The sequence below is a fragment of the Caretta caretta genome, chromosome 4 (assembly GCF_965140235.1).
Source record: "Caretta caretta isolate rCarCar2 chromosome 4, rCarCar1.hap1, whole genome shotgun sequence".
Taxonomy (NCBI): domain Eukaryota; kingdom Metazoa; phylum Chordata; order Testudines; family Cheloniidae; genus Caretta; species Caretta caretta.
The window spans coordinates 108,522,818-108,539,713 of record NC_134209.1 but is presented as its reverse complement, the minus strand read 5'-3'; the positions used below and the strand labels follow the sequence as shown (position 1 = coordinate 108,539,713).

Sequence of the window (16,896 nt, the reverse complement as noted above, 5' to 3'; positions counted from 1 at the left end):
TCCGTTTAAATTTGTCTCCCGCCTAGATAAGTGCCCCATGGTAACATTGATATAGTAACAGCCCCCGCCTCCGAGCAGTATTAAGCCAAGGTCGATGTATGGTGGTCGACACAGCATGAGTGTAGACGCTGCATTACTCATGTCAAACCTAAGAGTCCTCCAGCAGCTGTCCCAGAATTCCTGATGCTGACTGCTCCAGTCACAATTATTAGGTCCATTGCCTGGGGTCACGTAGACCAGAAGCCCTGCTTTAAAATTCCTGCAAATTTTGGAAATTCCTGGTTATCCAATTTGGTGAGCACGCTTCTATCTGCTCTCTGCTGTTTTGTGCAACTGCCAAGCTGACCATGTTGGCTACATGTGCCAGGTGCGCTCCTGCCTCGAGCAGACTGGAGATATTGGATCTCCCGGGCCTGTGGGGATAAGAGGCTGTGCAGGCACAGCTCCACGCCAGCTGTAGAAACTTCGACATCTATGAGCAGATTGTTTGGGGGATGCAGAGAAGGGGGTATGACAGGGACCAGCAGCAGCGCTGCGTGAAAGCCAAAGATCTGCCACAGCCATACCAGAAGGTCAGGGAGGCCAACATTTGATGTGGTGTTGAGCTGCAGACCTGCTGCTTTTACAATAAGCTGCATGCCATATGTGGCAGAGATACTCCCATGCCTCTGCACACCACTATGGATACCTCCAAGGAGCCCAAATCACAGGCCCCTGCCATGAACAGCAAGGAGGAGGTGGTGGAGGAGAAGTATTGGGGACAGACAACTGGGGGAATCTAGCTGTGCAGCAAGCCAAGACCTGTTTTTGATTCTACCGCAGACCAGCCAGTCCCACCAGTCAAACACAGTTGAGCTCGAGGCAGGGAAAGGAACCTTGGGTAAGTGTGTAAATAAATATTCCATTACAGGGATGGCGCCCCCAAATTAGCAGGACACAGCTTTTGACTTTTCATTAATTTATTTGTACTAGAAGGGGTAAGTGCTACAACAAAGAGAGGCAGAGCTGCTACTGCTTTTCATTCCCTTCTAGAGAGTTAGGCAAGAGGATGGGGGCAGACATGTGGAGCAGTTTGTTTATGTACAAAGGATATTCCTTGAATCCACCTGAATGAAACTATAAGGGATTCGTAGGATAGCAGCCTTATTTCTTCTCCACAGTAGGATGCTTTCCCATGTCAGTGGCGATTACTTCAGCAGGCACCATTTTTAGCAATACACAGGCTAGCTGTATATGGACCCGGACAGTTTTGGGATACCAGCAACACCAGTCCTCTCTCTACCTTTGTCAGTCTCAGGAATGAGATACCAGCTAACACCATCACCACCTGGTGCCAGTATTCAGCGCCATTGCCTTGTACTCATACTTTCAGTCAACCAAGCAATTTCTTCCTCGTTTCCCTCACCCATGGCAGGTCATACTCCCTGTGGCTTGAGCTGAGTGTGGCACTGGGGATCAGGAACTCCAAAGCAGAAGTGTCAAAATGCTTGTCTTGTTTAATACTTTAGGGGAGCGGAGGGTGGGGAGGACGAGTTCTGAACCTTAAGTTTAGCTTTCTGTTCCTACTATTCTAGAAATGGTACCTTTGTGTGTTTTATCTGTAACTGCAGCCATTGCGGCCTTGAGAGGGGACTCCATCTACGTCAGTGGAACAACCAACCCAGATAAGCAGGAGAAAAGAGGATGTGGGAGGACATGTTCTGCGAGATCTTTCAAGCCAGTGCTGCATCAGACCTTGAACAAAGGGCCTAGAGAGTGAATATTGCAGACTGTATGGAGAAGGAAAGGTGAAGGAAAAGGAGAGGGAGATGCACCAGGTCATAATGGAACTTCTCCAACAGCAAACGCAGATGCTGCAGACTCTTGTTCACCTCCAGGTTCAACAATCCCAGGCTTGACTCCCATTACAATCTGTGGAGAACTGTAGTATAGTGCCTCCCTCCCTGCCCCCCTCAGGGCCAGCATGCATACTCCTACCACTCTACATCGGGGGAAAGCATGGACAACCACAGCTTCAGCTACACTGACTTGTGAGAGCCACAGTTGATGTACTTGTAGTATAATGGACATCAATGTTCCTTCCTCTGGTTTATTTATCATGGTTAAGGCTATGTTTTAGTCACTGGTATTTTTAGTAAAAGTCATGGACAGGTCACGGAAAGTAAACAAAATTTCATGGCCTGTGACTTGTCCATGACTTTTACTACATACCCCTAACTAAAACTTGGGCAGGGGGGCACTGGTGCTCTGGGGGTGTGTGTGGTCCGGGGGGCACTGGTGGAGGTGGCCTGGGACCACGCTGGTGCTAGGGGCGGGGCAAGCAGTGATGTGCGGCATGGGACACCTGCTGGTGCTGGGGGGCAGGCGGGCAGCAGTGCATGGCCTGGGACCCCTGCTGGTGCTGGGAGAGGGAGGGGGTTGGCGGGACTGCCAGGCTCCCTACCCGGCTCCACTTGTCCCTGCAGCTCCTAGGTGGCAGAGGGGCCAGGGGGCTCCGTGCGCTGCTTCTGCCACAAGCGCCAGTTACGCAGCTCCCATTGGCCGGGAACCACGGCCAATGGGGGCTGCAGGGGCAGGGCCTGTGGGTGCGGGAAGTGCGCGGAGCCTCTTGGCCCCTCTGTCTAGGAGATGCAGGACCATACCAGTGGAGCCAGGGAGCCCTCCACCCCAAGGTAGGCGCCCCCCCACATGCCCTCTAACCCCCTGCCCCTAGCTCTGAGCCCCCTCCCACACACGCAAACTGCCGGGCAGCCCCTAAGTCAGCACTGGTGGCTGCAGAAGTCACAAAGATCATGGAAAGTCAGGGAATCCATGAGTTCCGTGACCGACTCACAGCCTTAACAGTTGCATCCGATGAAGTGAGCTGTAGCTCACAGAAGCTTATGCTCAAATAAATTTGTTAGTCTCTAAGGTGCCACAAGTATTCCTTTTCTTTTAGCCTTAATTATGGTTCCTAAAAATTTTTTAAGCCATAATGTATTTACTTTTAATATCTTCAGTATTTTTTGGAGCTAAGTGAATAATATGTTTTTGTTTAAAAAGTAATTCATCTTTATTAGTTTACACAAGATGTATAATGATTGCTGGCAGTGAAAGTAGTGCTTTTGTACACTCACAACTCTCAGGTCAGTGCCAAACACTGTAGTCATCAAAAATGTACAGTCATCCCCCCCAGTAACAGGTGCACTGTCACTGATACATGAAAAGATGTGCAAGCACCACACAATTCCTAAAGGTCCCCAAACAATCACCCCAGGTTGAGCAGAGTACACCACAGCACATTACTGTGGCTTGCTATTAAAGTGCTTGTTCAAGCCTCTCTAAGACACATAGATCCTTATTGACCTTGTCTGATAGCCCTTGTGTCTAACTGTTCAAACAGCTGCTCCACATCCACGCTCCACCCTGTTGCAAGTTTTCTCCCTTTGCCTCACAAATACTATGCAGGACACAACAGACAGCTATGACCACTGGGATATTTTTCGCACTGAGATCCAATCTGCTGAATAAACAACCCCAGTGCCCTTTCAATCTACCAAAAGCACATTCAACTGTCATTTTGCACTTACTGAGCCTGTAGTTGAATCTTTCCTTGCTGCTGTTGATGTGGCCAGTGTATGGTTTCATGAGCCAGGGGAGTAAGGGGTTGGTTGGGTCCCCCAGGATCACTATTGGCATTCCAACATCCCCAGTGGTAATCTGGCAGTTAGGAAAGAAGATCCCTGATTGTAGCTTTCTGAACAGTCCTGTGTTCTTAAAGATGTGAGCATCATGCACTTTCCCTGAGCAGCCAACATTGATATCAGTGAATCGTCCCCAATGATACACCAGCGCTTGCATAAGCATGGAAAAGTAACCCTTTCTGTTGATATAGTCTGTGTGGGAAGGTGGTCTGGGGCCAAAATGAGGATGTGTGTGCCATCTATCACTCAACTGCATTTTGGGAATCTTATAGTTGCAAAGCCAGTCTCAGTGTCCTGCACATTACCGAGAGTCACAGTCCTGCGTAGCAGGAGACAATTAATGGCCCCGCAGTGGATTTTCCCCCTCCAAACTTCCCACTGACAGGTACCAATCCGGTGTTGCAAATTTCCACGTGATCACTACTCCCTTCTCCACTGTCAGTGCAGCTCTCAGTTTGGCATCCCTGTATTGAATGGCCGGGATGAGCTTGGCACACAGATCCAGGAATGTGGCCTTGTGCATGTGAAAGTTCTGCAGCCATTGCTTGTCACCCCAAACCTGCACTATGATTTGATCCCACCAGTCAATGCTTGTTTGTCAGGCACAGAAGCGGTGCCCCATTTTCTGCAGCAAGTCTGTGAATGACACCAACAACCCTGAATTGGTTTTTGCTGTGTTCCACAACAAACTGACCATGAGGAAGAGAAGTTGTTTTTTTACCCATGAAGGCTTATGCCCGAATAAACCTGTTAGTCGTTAAGGTGCCACCGGACTCCTCATTGTTTTTGTGGATACAGACTAACATGGCTATTCCTCTGATACTTGTGACCATCAGGAAATTGTCATGTTCCCTGTGTTTCTTCTTGAGGCTCTGCAAATACCAGAGGAAAGTGTGTCCTTTGCTTGCAATGCTCATGACAATAGTGCAGAGCTGTGCAGGCTCCATGCTTCTGTCATAGAGGCAGACAGTGACAAGTCCTGCTCAGGTTCATGGGAAAGTCAAAATAGTGGGAAAATTATGGGATAGAGATGACATTATGGGATGGAGAACACTGCCTTATGGGAAATTGACCCCTTGCTCCCTGTTATCACTGTGTGAGTCATTTCTGCCTCACCATATGTTGCCAAAACTACCCAAAAGACATTGCGCTGTATGGTAGTGGGTTGCTACTGGGATACCTACCCATGGTGCACTGCACTGTGCATTGACACAAGCACTCCATGTGAATACAAGGTGTGCTGAAGCCAGGAGCTAAAGTATCCATGTGCAAGTGATATACTAACTGCGGTGGCAGTAGGCCAACATAACTTTTGCCTGCAAAACTTTGTAGTGCAGACATGGCCTATGGGTACAATTTTCAAAAGTGTCTATATGATTTAGGAGCCTAAATTCTATTTTCAAAGGAGATCTAGGCACTAAGGAGCTTAAGTGTCATTTTGAAATTTTTACCTTATATCTAGTTTGCTCAAAGAAGCAGTGAAAAATATAGCAATCCATACAAATGCCATTATTTTCTCCTCCACTGAATAAACAATTTTAACATAAATAAAAAGTAAAGTTTTTCTGTTGTCTTGAACCAGCAGCTCCAGCTTCTGTAGCTCTAATGCCCTAAACAATATGCTATATAGCCTACTAATAGAAAAAGAGATTTGTTCGATACTTGAACAATTCTCTAGGTTAATAAAATACATAATAAATCCTCTAAACTGTACAAACACACACTGAATCCTTAGCCCCACTCCAGTCCTGTACAAGTACACAAGTATGCTGAAATTCTCTGGAATATTTTGATCTGGTTTTTTTCCTCCAAAGATGACACATTTCCACTAACTTGCCACCGAGCAAATGTTTCCCCTTTGAGCCTGAAGGGATCCCATAGGTGTCTTTTCATTGACTTCAGTAGGAGTTTGGTAAAGTACTTAGAATTCATGAACCAACCAATACTAGTTTATCAATAAGAGTATGTTTGCTTTTGTTTTTAAAATGGTGCACTTTGCTTTATTGTCATGAACAAGTTGCTTTCTGACTGGCAGTCCAGTTTCATTCCCCTCACTCTTCCACCCCTTTATCTTTAATCAATACTTATACCACATGAATTCTGTGGTAATCAATAGGATTTCTTGACAGCTGATTTATTCACTGATGTTAAATTAAAAGAAAACCCATCTTTTATCAGAGAATGATGCCCCTCTACTCAGCAGACTAACTGGCTAGTATGGATGCCATATTCTGTATTGCAATTGTCAATGATTGCAAAGTATTATCAATACTAATGAAAGGTTAAAAAAAAAAAAGATAAATCCATGAACCCATCAGAAAACAGATTTTTAAATGTATAGCACCACCTAGAATAAGTCATTGTAAGATAACTTTAGCACAGGATCAGAGTTAGTTGCTTTCAAAATACACATCACAGCTTTGCATCAGCATTTACACAGTACAGAAGTGAGAGACTATTATCTTGTGACCACATTTTGTTCCACTGCCATTTTCTCTTGAAGGTCAACCATCCAGCAACCTCACTGGCTCAAACAAAGTTGTGCGAGGATCTCTTAACTTCCATGAAAGGCAAGATCATTCACCTCCAGAGCACCACTCTCTTTTGTCCCAGGTGGCCACCCTGTACTGCCAAGAATCCATGGATGAATGGGTATGGTATAGACAGGGGTTCAAGCAACAAATTTTTTGGTGGCCTCAAAGTGCAGCCACCAACTCTTCTTGCTGGTGGCCATTATGACAATTTTTCCAAAAAACTTAATTAGCTTTAGGAAAAACAAATAAATATGTACACATACCTATCCAAATCATTGTAATTTATTTATGTAGAGGTTTTTTTGCAGACTTAATAATAATAATAACAATGTACAGTACAGTTGTTTCTATTATTCACTGGACCTAAACAGAATAGAAAAACAAATAAGGTGTTTTGCACATTTTTGTCTTTTTTGTTGTTGTTCCTTTTGTTTTTTTGGTTTCTGTTTGTTTTTTAATAGAATTGCTAGCTAGTAAGTATGCTTCTTTGAAAAGGGATATTTGTATGTTAATATCTCTTTTCACAGCAGCAGACTTGTTAGCTAGCTGGGAGGCAGTGAAAAGTGATATTAACAAACATACACATATCACTCTTCACAACAGATTTACTCAGCCCTGGCAAGCCGGGGGACAAATTAAGCCTTGGATGGATAGGGAAGCATTGGGGGCCAGAGGTGATGGGGTGGATGGGTCATGGGCAGTGGGAGGCAGTGGGGGCCAGAGGCAATGGGGGTGGGGGAGTTGAGCCTGAAGCCCAGTGGCCAGAGCCTGCTGCCACATGGCTGAAGCTTGCCGCCTGTCACCCCAGGGCGGGAGCCAGAAGCCTGAGTCCCCTGCCCATGGGAAGGTGGAGAACTGACACCAGCTGTCTGCTCCTCCGGCGTTTGTGGCTCCAGAGGGGGGGCAGGTCCCAACCTGTACTTGCAGACCCAGGGGAGGGGTAAATGCTTGCCCCCCCCCATCACCGCCCAGGTGACTATGGCCACAAGAAAAGCCTCTGGTGGCCACATTTGAGAAATGTTGGTATAGAAGGACCAGGGCACGAAACATAATCCTGCCCTCTACCTCTATTGAATCCCATGGTGAATTCAATAAGGAGTTAATACAAGCTGAGGCTGTATAAGCTCCTGTGTGGATCCCTTACATCACAAGTAGTCAATAGGTGGCCCGCAGGCCAAATTCAGACCACCAGATACTTTTGAACGGTCTCCGAAACCTTTTTCTTGACTTGGTATTGTCATTATTGTTATTATTTTCTCTGGAGTCTGGACCTTGACTCTACCTTGACCAAGAAATTTGGACCTTAGCAAAAACTAATTGACTACCGCTGCCTTACATTCTGAGGAACCCCCTTCCAGGGAAATTTCATGAGGCAGCTGTCAATGAAGGGAACCTAGACACTACAGGTTGAAGGGAGCCATGCTGCTGAAGTTAATCCAATTCTTACTTGAAAAGGAACTGGAGGAATTGACTCTACGAGCCAGATCCTGCAAGGTACTGAGTACCCTCAACTGCTATTTGACTTGGGATTTGAGAGCACTCAGGACCTCCCAAGAGGCATTCAGCACCTTATAAAATTGGGTCCCGTATTAACAACTGGAATTCAAGAACTGTCTGTGAAAGCAAAAACAGCTTTATAAAGAAAATATTAAGAAATGGAATATGCAGACTACAAAGTTTGAATGAAATGCATCTTTGGTTTATCTGAGAGTTAAGTGTATGCAAATCATGTTCAGTTTTCTCTGATTTTCTCTAGAATGTGGGTTGAAGATATATTTGGGATATACATTTCTCCATGTATAATCTGTTACAATATTTTTTGCATTTACTGTTAAGAACTATTAGATCAGTGTAAAAACACAGAAATAAGATTGTGATATTTTGTACTGCCAAACAAATACCAGTTTCCTCCATCAAATTCAGTCACATTCAGAGATATGGTCATGCCACTTCTTCTATTCTGGTTTGAGGCCCTACTGAGACTCTCGATGTGCAAAATTAGTGACCAATTCTGCTGCCATGGACTTCAGCGGGAGCAAGACTGGGCCTTTAAGGAGGTAGTTTAGTACCTAAAATATCTATTACAATGTACTCTGAAGCATGACTATCAGGTTTTTTTATGACAAGTCTGTTATGCAAATAAATTCCACACATCAGTACTTCTCAAGTCTAAATATATGAAAGTAGGAAATGAGAAAACAGCCAAACAAGAAGTGAATAAGAAGCTAACTTTCTCCAAAGTCAGAACTCCACCTGATAAAAACAGACCTTATCTAGATACTCCAGTTATAAAATGATGAATAAATCCTAAACTGCACTGCAAAATGCCATTTATACTGATAACATCTTTAATAACGATGTAGGACATCAGTAATTCTTATCATGCTAATTTTTGTTCAGATTCAGGATCAAATACTGGTCCCACCCAGCATGTAGACCAAATTACTGGGCTGTGTGCTGGGAACTCAGAGTAGATAAAGATGGGACGGGGAGGATGCTCTAAAGCCATGGTGATGAGTGCAGTATAAGAAACTAGATAAAAATAAATATAATGAACATGATTCTATGGGAATCAAGAATCAGAGAAATTAGCCACTTAGTCCACAGAAAAATACTACAGCCACTCAGTGGCTGCAACTGCAATCTCAAATCTGTGGTAGGGTCTTGTTGTTCATGCTCCAAGAGGGGGCCAAAGAATGACCAGTGCATCTGTGGAGTGCACTAGCAACAAAGCAAAGCTGAGCTGATCCTTAAGTAGACCAATAGCAATTCTAATACGTACTACTTTGCAATTCTATAGCACCTTTCATACAAGAATCTTAAATCTCCTCAGAAATATCAATTGATCCACACAACACCACTTTGAAGTGGACAAGAATTGTTATTCCCATATATTGCCTAAGGAGAAAATAAAAACCAAAAACATTAATTGACTTTGCCAAGTCAGCAGTGGCAAGGGAAGGAATGGCAATCAATATTGAACTCATTGCCCTCACCTCTAACCATTAGAATACATACACTCTCTCTGTTGTCATTTGCTTTCACTATTCAGATCACATTCTTAAGATTGTCAAGAATATACTACAAGGTCAAACTTTAAATTGACTGTCAGTAATAATAATTAGGCAGATTTCTTGAATCTGAACAGGTCAGAAGAATATGGAGAATTCAGTGGGATTATTTAGGATTTATTTCCTGTCACTGTATGTAACAAGGAATCAAAATTAGGTTTTTTTTATTTTGAGGTCTTTGAAATGAGATCTGCTTTTGGGAAGCATTGTTTTTGAAATGACGAAGCTCAGTAAGGCCCCATTCCGGCAAAGATCTCTTAGAAGGGGGCAACCCACCAATGTTTGTTCCCCCTTGCAAGACTAGGAGTACTTGTGGCACCTTAGAGACTAACCAATTTATTTGAGCATGAGCTTTCGTGAGCTGAGCATGAGCTTTCGTGAGCTCACGAAAGCTCATGCTCAAATAAATTGGTTAGTCTCTAAGGTGCCACAAGTACTCCTTTTCTTTTTGCGAATACAGACTAACACGGCTGTTACTCTGAAACTTGCAAGACTGGGACCTTCATCAGTGATCACAGTATGCATTTAGGCCAACATTTTCAAAAAGGCTGCTAATTTTCGGTAACTCAATTTAAATATCCAAAATCTGAGGCACTTAAAATTTTAGACCATTTTTGAAAACTTGGTTATAAGCATAGACGGAATGCTCAGCTTTGTACAAGACAAATAAAGAGTCTCCCAGTACCAAATAACTTAGAAACAGAAGAGACATTAATTTTTAAAATACACACACAGATCAAATCTAGAGAGGTGCTGAGCACCTACTAAGCCCTCAAAACTCCTAGTGAAGTCACTGTGTGAGTTGCAGGTCAGCACCTCTCTAAGAATTTGACCTCATAATGGTTATGAATATACGAATAATCATATTTGCTACCTGTGTGTTCTGAAAGCAGTTCCTACTTTAGTATAATATTCTATAAACACATGCCACTATCGCACTGTGAAGGAGCACTGAGCAGAATCACATATTCCAAACACCTATACAAACTGATTAATAATATGACTGTATCTTTTTGCCGATAATATGGCTTGCAAAATATAGTCTGATTTCTCCCACTTAGTGGTGTGTGCTTTTTCAGAAAGCATAATAGCTAATACCTACATACTGCAGTGGTTTATCTGTCGGTCCACCAATAACTTATTTTTTTTTTTTAAAAATTCACCCAAAATTTCGCTAGTTATATTGCTAAAGAGTGAATACAAAACTGATTTAGCTAACAAAATATTATTTGAACCCAGACTATGTCATGCACTGCCTGAGAGATATGAACAACTTTGCATGTTAAAAATATAATTAAATTACATTTCCAAATATAAAGTGTACAGATGTTTCACTAGTTTTTTATAAAAAACAAACAAAAAAAACCAAGATCTCCCAGACAGTTAGCTGTGCATCTTTTCTTGACACCTATAAGATGTCTGTGAAAGAGCTGTCAAGAGAGTTTTTGTACTTTAACAGGCTTTAAATCACAGATCAAATTTACAGGAGAGCTCACAAAGCCTCACTGGATCCAACTAACCCATGGCCTTGGGGTTAGTGCAGTGTTGTTATTCTAAGTGCAGGGTTATTATTATCCAGTCTAGTTTTCAGCGTTGGGGCTTTTACCCTTTCCCCTGAAAGGCTTCTCCAGTCTCTCAGATCTCAGTGTAAATAAGGGTTGAAGGGAGGGGTTCCTCTGAAACTTTTTTGACAGAATCTGGTTCTGCACAGCAACACAGCTGGAAGGGGCAGTCTCCCCGCGGCCCCCCGCCGCAGTCCCCAAACCCTACCGTGAATGTGGAAACAGACCAAACCTGCAGACACGGTGCACGGAGAGGCAGACACTCACCTTGCCCTGGAGTCTGGTGCCGTGCCTGCTGCCGCCTTCTCGCTCCGCCTGCTCGACAGGCAGAAGCAGCCGCGGCTCAGCCCCAGGAACCAGCCCTGCGGAACCTTTCCCCTTCTGTTTTGATTTTCGATTGACCACGTCAGTCTAGACCACAAGACCCGGATCTGCCGGTTCAGAGACAGGGGAAGCGCTTTCCCGGCCTCCCTCTCTCTGCTCTCACGTCTAACTGGGCGGCGCGGAGCGCCTGGCACTGCCCACTGCATTCAGACGGGGGTGTCCCCGGCAGCAGGCAAAGCCAGGATGCAACGGCGCCAGATTCAGCGTCCTTCACTGGAGAGGGGACCAAGCAAGATTTGGGGTGAGGGGCTCGTGTCTCAGGCCATCATGAGACCAGGGAGATTTCCACACGCACAAACAGACGGCTGGTGAGTGGGGCTGTGAAGGTCTTATTTGAAACACACAGCTGGATCCTCCATCTCCTGAGGGGCACTAAACGACACTGGGGTAAGAAATCCCGCTCCTTCCCCCCCCCCAATCTTTTAATTCATAGCAACGTGACACACAGCACCCAATTGTATTTACACAGCCAAAAACTGCCTACACCAATAATCTGAAATCCAGGATTGTGAATGTTTACCTGCCCAGTGTCAGGCATGTCATGTAACATTTTTATATATGACCTATCAAAGGGCCAAATATATATAATCCCAATTTAAATTTAACTGACCAATTAAACTGGATGTATAGCTTATAGAATCATAGAACTGGAAGGGACGTTGAGAGGTCATCTAGTCCAGTCCACTGCACTCAAGCCAAGAATAAGTATTATCTGGACCATCCCTGACAAGTGTTCGTACAACCTGCTCTTAAAAATCTCCAATGATGGAGATTCTACCGCCTCCATAAACAATTTATTCCAGTGCTTAACCACTCTGACAGTTAGGAAGTTTTTCCTAATGTCGAACCTAAACCGCCCTTGATGCAATTTAAGCCCATTGCTTATTGTCCTATCATCAGAGGTTAAGAAGAACAATTTTTCTCCCTCCTTCTTGTAACAACCTTTTATGTACTTGAAAACTGTTATCATGTCCCCTCTCAGTCTGCTCTTCTCCAAACTAAACAAATTCAATTTTGTCAATCTTCCCTCATAGGTCATGTTTTCTAGATCTTTAATCATTTTTGTTGCTATTCTCTGGACTTTCTCCAATTTGTCCACATCTTTCCTGAAATGTGGCATCCAGAACTGGACATAATACTCCAGTTGAGGCCTAATCAGCGCAGAGTAGAGCGGAAGAATTACTTCTCGTGTCGTGCTTACAATACTTCTGCTAATACATCCCAGAATGTTTGCTTTTTTTGCAACAGCTTTACACTGCTAACTCATATTTAGCTTGTGATCCACTATGACCTCCAGATCCCTTTCCACAGTACTCCTTCCTAGGCAGTCATTTTCCATTTTGTATGTGTGGAAATGATTGTTCCTTCCTAACTGGAGTACTTTGCATTTGTCCTTATTGAATTTCATCCTATTTACTTCAGGCCATTTCTCCAGTTTGTCCAGATAATTTTGAATTTTAATCCTATCTTCCAAAGCACTTGCAATCCCTCCCAGCTTGGTATCGTCCGCAAACTTTATAAGTGTACTCTCTATGCCATTATCTAAAGTCTTTGCTTCACTGGAGCTGCTTTGCATCACAGAGCATACTAGTGAATCTGGCTCAAAATATTTACATATCCCAGGGGTGCAAAGTGATATAATTTTCAAGCAGAGCACTGCCCTTAAATCCCCAGTATGTGTACAGTTAGTGATACACACAAGGAAAGCAACTACTTTAAGGCCTCTCAATTTTCAGTATCTAGTATTGGCTAAGCAATCCATGGCTTGATGTCCCTTTTCATAAATGGAACTGGAGGAAGATGCATACAGTAACTGATTACACAGAGAGACTCCCACACACACACTGTGAACTAGTGGAGAATTCACATTGCCGTCCCAGCAACCTGTCTTTTCGCTCTTGCTTGGGATCTTATTAATCACAAAGCTTGTGCTGTATATAAGAGTGTATCGTAGAATCATAGAATATCAGGGTTGGAAGGGACCTCAGGAGGTCATCTAGTCCAATCCCCTGCTCAAAAGCAGGACCCATCCCCAGTTAAATCATCCCAGCCAGGGCTTTGTCAAGCCTGATCTTAAAAACTTCTAAGGAAGGAGATTCCACCACCTCCCTAGGCAACGCATTCCAGTGTTTCACCACCCTCCTAGTGAAAAAGTTTTTCCTAATATCCAACCTAAACCTCCCCCACTGCAACTTGAGACCATTACTCCTTGTCCTGTCCTCTTCCACCACAGAGAATAGTCTAGAACCATCCTCTCTGGAACCACCTCTCAGGTAGTTGAAAGCAGCTATCAAATCCCCCCTCATTCTTCTCTTCCGCAGACTAAACAATCCCAGTTCCCTCAGCCTCTCCTCATAAGTCATGTGTTCTAGACCCCTAATCATTTTTGTTGCCCTTCGCTGGACTCTTTCCAATTTATCCACATCCTTCTTGTAGTGTGAGGCCCAAAACTGGACACAGTACTCCAGATGAGGCCTCACCAATGTCGAATAGATCACGTCCCTCGATCTGCTCGCTATGCCCCTACTTATACATCCCAAAATGCCATTGGCCTTCTTGGCAACAAGGGCACACTGCTGACTCATATCCAGCTTCTCGTCCACTGTCACCCCTAGGTCCTTTTCCGCAGAACTGCTGCCTAGCCATTCAGTCCCTAGTCTGTAGCTGTGCATTGGGTTCTTCCGTCCTAAGTGCAGGACCCTGCACTTATCCTTACTGAACCTCATCAGATTTCTTTTGGCCCAATCCTCCAATTTGTCTAGGTCCCTCTGTATCCTATCCCTGCCCTCCAGCGTATCTACCACTCCTCCCAGTTTAGTATCATCCGCAAATTTGCTGAGAGTGCAATCCACACCATCCTCCAGATCATTTATGAAGATATTGAACAAAACCGGCCCTAGGACCGACCCCTGGGGCACTCCACTTGACACCGGCTGCCAACTAGACATGGAGCCATTGATCACTACCCGTTGAGCCCGACAATCTAGCCAACTTTCTACCCACCTTATAGTGCATTCATCCAGCCCGTACTTCTTTAACTTGCTGACAAGAATACTGTGGGAGACCGTGTCAAAATCTTTGCTAAAGTCAAGAAACAATACATCCACTGCTTTCCCTTCATCCACAGAACCACTAATCTCATCATAGAAGGCGATTAGATTAGTCAGGCATGACCTTCCCTTGGTGAATCCATGCTGACTGTTCCTGATCACTTTCCTCTCATGTAAGTGCTTCAGGATTGATTCTTTGAGGACCTGCTCCATGTCCTCCCAAATGTGTGAGTTTAGCAACACTGAAGTGAAAGGGGGTGGAGAAGCCACAGATGATCCACTCCTTCCAGCCCTCTGGAGACAATAGACTGCTGTCTGATAGACAGCCCAAGCATTAACTAGTACTCCTAGGGGAATACTGCACCAAAAATTAAAAATTCTGTGCACAATATTTTGAAATTCTGCATATTTGTCAAAATAACACAATACAATCACACCAGTTTCAATTATTTTTGGTCATTTATTTCAAAATACCTGTCAGGCAAGTATGTCTGGAACAATACAGACAACAAAAAAGATCCAGAAAATGTTTTTTGACAAATAGATTCCTTACTAGGCATATTAATACAGAACTCTGAGTAATAATTAATTTAAACTACAATACAGAGATGTATTTCCTGTACCCCCAGAAGCAGTGCAAAGGCTAGGGGGAGTCAGGGGTAATGGAGGAGCTGAGGGAGAGGGAAATAATTGCTGGGAAGGAGCCTGGGTGTGAATTTGGAGGGTTGTTGGGTATGGATGGGAAAGTATGGAACAGGTCTTTTGCGGGGAGCTTCCCCATGCAGACCCTGGCTGACCCCTAGCCTCTCCCATTCAGTCAGGCACAAGTGTCCCTCCACCCCCACTCAGACACTCACTCCCCCCTTCCCCATGTGTCCTTGCACCACGTGTCCCTCCACCTCAGACACCCACTCCCCCAACCCCATGTGGCTCTGCACCCCCTCCCCTGTCCCTACATGTTTCTGTACCCCCACTCAGCGACCCTGTCCCTATGTGGCCCTACACCCCTCCCCCGTCACAATGTGGCCCCGCACCTCCCTCCCCCCTGGGACCCTACAGCTCCACTCCCATTCATCCCCTGCCCCAGTCAGTCCTCCCCCTCTAGCCCTTATGGGCCCCTGTCTGATCCCCCAGCACCCCAGGCTGTCTGTGTCCCCATAACCCCTGTCTCCTGACCTGGTCTGACAGGTGCTGTGGAGAAGGCTCTGCAGGCTTTCTCTCTTCCCTAGCTGGCTGGGAGCAGCTGCTGTGTTCTATTGCCACAGTACCCTTTGGTGGGCAAAAGGAGGAACTACAGAAGATATTTGCTGCTGGGATCTGCTGCTCTGTTCTATTGCCACAGCACCCTCTGGTGGGCAAAAGGCGGTACTGCAGCAACTTTTCAGCAGAAGCTTTTTTCTGAGCAAAAAATTAAAAGTATTCACGGCTCATTAATTATGCACACATGCAGTGGCAGAAAATTCCCCCAGGAGTAACTAGGATTGTGTACTGCATAAGACAGACCTTCTCTCCCCACCACAATGACACTGATACTAAGCTGAAGTAAATAAACTGAAAAATATGAGATATCCAGTAAGTATAATGGGCCTTTTGCAATCATTAAGCCTACAAATTTACCATAATTTACAAGTTTACTGTAAAAAGTTATGATTTAGTCATGGGTATTTTTAGTAAAAGTCATTAATAAATAAATAAACAAAGTCACTGCCTGTGACCTGTCCATGACTTTTACTAAAAATACCCCTAACTAAATCTTAGGGGTGGGAGGGCACTCCCGCAGATGCTGCTGCTCTGGGGGTGGGGCCGCTGTGGAGCCCCACCGCTGCTGAGGGGATGCTCTGGGGTCTTGCCAACGCTGCTTCTGGGGGGTGGGCGGCCCGGGGTCCTGTCGCTGCTGCTGCTCCAGATGAGGTGGCCTGGGGCCCTGCAGCTGCTGCTGCTCTGAGCAGGGGAAAGCACCCCACCACCCCTGCTGCTCCAGGCAGGGGGGCAGCACCCCTGAGCCCTGCTGTTCCTACTGCTCCAGGTAGGGGATGGCACCCCAGGACCTCACCGCTACTGCTGCTCCGGGTGGGGGGGTGTGTGTGGCCCGGGGCTCTGCCACTACGGCTGCTCTGAGCAGGGGGAAGCACCCCACCACCCCTGCTGCTCCGGGCAGGAGGCGGCCCGGGGCCCCACCATTGCTGCTCCTGGGCAGCGCCCAGGACCAGCTGCCTGGGGCTGTCCAAGCAATAGCTGGTGCAGCTGGCCCTGGGCTGCCTCAGCTGCTCCGGTGGCCCTGGGGTTAGCCACACCAGCCACTGTAGAAGTCACAGAGGTCCCGGAATCAATGACCTTCGTGAAAGACTCACAGTCTTATTCATAAGATGTCACAATAACCTATAACAACAAATGTTGATGGAAAAAGGTACAAAAGGGAGATACAAAAACTGAATTAGTCCAAACAAAAAGGCCTACTGATAAAACTCAAAGACTGTGTTAAGCTTATGCTTGGTAAACAAGAAAAATGTGGAACCAGAAATTAGCAAACCAAAATTGATGTGTCAGAAGCTACGCCTAATTGGCAGACAAAATAATGAGGGGGTGGACCATTCCACCCACCATTCCCTTTG

At 45.2% G+C, this 16,896-nt stretch overlaps 1 protein-coding gene across 1 annotated transcript in view; it reads right to left on the bottom strand.

The window, feature by feature from the left end:
* Window positions 1-11,354, bottom strand: part of SMIM14 (small integral membrane protein 14) — a 91,728-nt gene extending 80,374 nt beyond the window's left edge. The window contains exon 1 of the mRNA XM_048848540.2: window positions 11,118-11,354. The gene's annotated coding sequence lies outside the window, so the exon portion shown is untranslated. The remainder of the gene's footprint in view (window positions 1-11,117) is intronic.
* Between the last annotated feature and the right edge of the window lie 5,542 nt (window positions 11,355-16,896).